The following is a 3,844-nucleotide window of genomic DNA, read 5'->3' on the forward strand; positions in this document are numbered from 1 at the left end:
GAATATAAAGACAGAAAAATGAAGTAATAAAGAAAGTGTCCAACTTAACAATCCTTCTTGTGAAGTGTTCAATTTTTCCCTACTAACATAGAATTGTTATGTTAAAAGTCAGCCATGTAATTTTTCTGTCGCATTCTCTGTAACACTTCAGTCTCTGTTTTCTTGGTGACCAGAACTCAACACAATATTTATTAATTCCCAGCATGGAACTTTACATGAACCATCTATTTTCTCTTTTAAAATGAAGTCCTTTACATTTATTACATAAGTTTCTTTTGCCATTGTTCTACTGATTTAAAATTCTGGTAGTAACTGAGCTGCTTTTCCCATTTCCAATTTCTATTGTAATCACATTTTAGTAGGTTACATTTAGTTTCTGGATCCAGGTAATTTATGTAAATTGGAAACAGTATTGTTCTGGTACTGAGCCCTGAGGCACCCCAATCAGTACTGACAAATTTTCTTTAATGAGTGCTCATTGCTTACTATTCATTCCCAGATTATATCCTGAATCCTTAAACTTTGCATTTAATAAATAGACTTTGCACAAGAAAAAGGAAGATGAACCAATGACATTTGGTTTTCATAGTCTTCATTGATTGTTAATTTCTCATAAATGTTGAGCAGGTTGGTCAAACAGGAATCCCTTTCGAGTCCATGCTTTGCGCTCGTAACTGGGTTTTTCCCACTTGATCATTGACTTCACTGCCTTACACGGAATGGAATTGGCTAATAGATTTGTAGTTACTTATATCAGTTTTGTAGCTGTTTTGAATATGGCACATTAGCTAGTTTTCAGTCTTTATGTATGCCCTAGAATCTATTGACTCACTTATAATTATTGTCAGTGCTTCACAAAATCTTTTTCTTTAGTCTCTTTTGACAATTTCAGATTGCATCTTTTCCCTGGGAGTTTATTTGTTACAAACTGATTATTGTGAGAACTTTGCCATTTTAAACAGTCATTGATTGCATATCTTTGTGTGGAGAGGGCATGTCGCTAATATCTTTTCTGATTAGTTGAAAGGTATAATTGTTCAAGATAGTTACTATTTTATGCTAATTCTCAGTTCAAGCACATTTGATCTCTTTTGGAGTTTTCACTTCTTTGCCCTCTTGTGATACTAAAACAATTATTGTACTATTATGAATAGATTCAGCTCTCTGATTTTATTTTCAGTTCTTCATTGAGTCTCTCATCACCTTGTTAACCAGTTTCTACAATATTTTGTACATAGTTCACTTGACTTTTCATTTTTCCTTGGGGAATTTTTACATGTCACTTTTGCTTTCAAGCTCATGTTTAATTTGTTTGTGAGTCAATTTTTGATCATAACTGTTTAGTCTGAGCTTGTTACTTTTGTAAATATATTTATTCCACACCCTAACAGTTATTCTTAGAGATGTTCCATTTTGCTTCTAAGTGTTGTTAAAAGTTCATTAAATTTGTTTTTTTTTTAGGTTTTTCAGGTTATATAAAATGTCATGATGTGGGCCACAAATGGGGATACAACTCCAATTTTGTGAACATTTTTCCATATTATACAAATGGATGATTAGGTCCAAGTTATGACACATAGATAAGCAAAATAATAAGAAGTGTAGCTCTCCCTGAATTCCATGTGATCCAATTTTACTAATCAGTCTACCATGTGGAATCTTGTTAAAGTCCATGTAGACAATGTCTACTATTCTGTCCTCATCTATATTTTTAGTTGCATCCTAAAACAACTCAATCAAATTTGTAAGACACAATTTCCCATGCACAATGCCAAGCTGACTTTCCCTAATCAGTCCTTGCCTCTCTAAATGCATGTAAATCGTGTCTCTCAGAATACCCTCCAATTGAAGTGTCGGCATTGGAGGTGAGTTTGGGTTCCCGGCAGCTTCTGCATCGTCAAGGTGGCCCTAGTGGCAACTCATGGCTGCTGCTGTGGAGGCAAGTTTGGGTTCCCAACAGCTTCTGCTTCCAGCTCAAATTCATGGAGGCAGCAGCGGAGGAGAGTTTGATTCCAGTCTGATACCTGGTGGCATTAGCAGTGGCTGCGTCAGGGAGGTGAACCTGAAGAGGACTTATGGTAGCAGCGCAGCCATGTTTGGGCCGGTGTGGTAGCTGGCAGCATCGGTGTCATGGGTATTGTTAAAATCCAGTGAGGTTTGATAGTGGTGAGGGCATTAATGGAAATGAGATGGTGCCGATGAGCGTTGAGTTTTGTTCCAGCAGTGGCAGCACAGCGAAAGGGACTTGTGCCTGGCCACCAGGCCCATGGCCAATGATGGAACACTTCACAAGAAGGATTGTCAAGTTGGACACTTTCTTTATTACTTCATTTTTCTGTCTTTATATTCTATGTTCTTATTTTTCTCTGTTTTAAGATGGCCGGGGAATAGCAATACTATACAACAATTTTCACTGTAATTTGTACCAAGATACACGTGATAACAAATAAATCAAATCAAATACTGCCTCTGAACTCTGATTATCTTGCTTTTGTAAAGCCTCCCACCTGCCAGTCATCCCTTTATCTGAGAACAGTCTACCCCAATCAACTTTTGAAAGTTCCTGTCTTATCAGAGATGTCCATGTCCCACGAAAGAATTTTTTAAAAGCTTCCCCTCCTCTCCCTATGTTAACTATAAATGATTCTCTCCCTTAAGGTGTTGTACCTTTCTCTTTTAACATTATCAGTCCCTCCTAGAAAAACTAACTCTTGACCCTAATATGCTTGATAACTACCAATCTCGCTTTAATGCCCCTTTTCCTAAGTTCTTGAAAGTGTGTGACCTTCTAAATACATATCCATCTTTCATCATGCTCCATCTTTAAATCTTTCTCATTATAGTATTGAAATAGCTTTTACCAAAGTTTCAAATGACATCCTACTGTCCTTCTTAACTTGTCTGTGATCTTTGAAACAGTTGTTCTCACCATGCTGCCCAATGTCTTTGTACCATTGTCCAGTTAGGTGGGACTACAACTGTCTAGTTCTAATCTTATCTGCTTAATTGTAGCCAGACATCCACTTGCAATGGCTTAAATTCCTGCTCCGGTATTCAGAGGATGCGATGCATTTGGATTTTAAGAAGGTGGTAAACAAAGGTGGAACTCATAGGATTGGATGTAATATACTGCTATGGATTGAGAATTGGTGAACAAGACAGAAACCGAATAGGAAGAAACAAGTCATTCCCAGGATGGCAGGCTGTTGCTTGTGGGATACTACAAGGACCATTGCTTAAACCACAGCTGTTCATGATCTATAGAAATGATTGGAATGTACGGAACAAATGTAGAGGCAATGGGCTAGTGGTATTATCATTAGACTATTAATCCAGAAACTCAGCTAATGTTCTGGGGAATTGGGTTCAAATTCTGCCATGGCAGACAGTGGAATTTGAATTAGGTAAAGAATCTGGAATTAAGGGTCTACTGATGACCCTGAAACCATAGTTGATTGTTGGAAAAACCCATCTGGTTGACTAATATCGTTTAAGGAAAGAAGTCTGTCATCCGTACCTGGACTGACCAAAATGTGACTCTAGACCCAGAATGTGGTTGACTCTTAACTGCCCTCTGGGCCATTAGGGATGGGTAATGAACGCTGGTCTAGAGAAACCCACATACTGTGAGTGAATTAAAAAAAAAAATTCCAAATTTGCTGATGAGACAAAATTAGGCAAAAATGTAAGTTCTAAGGACAATGCTGAAGGGGATTTGGACAGGTGAATTGGCAAGCTCATGGCAGATAAAACATAATGTGAGAGAGGTTGAGACAACAAGGTGCAGGGCTGGATGAACACAGCAGGCCAAGCAGCATCTCTGCTCCTATGATGCTGCTTGGCC

Source organism: Rhincodon typus, chromosome 4 (genome assembly GCF_021869965.1).
Source record: "Rhincodon typus isolate 14 chromosome 4, sRhiTyp1.1, whole genome shotgun sequence".
Lineage (NCBI taxonomy): Eukaryota > Metazoa > Chordata > Chondrichthyes > Orectolobiformes > Rhincodontidae > Rhincodon > Rhincodon typus.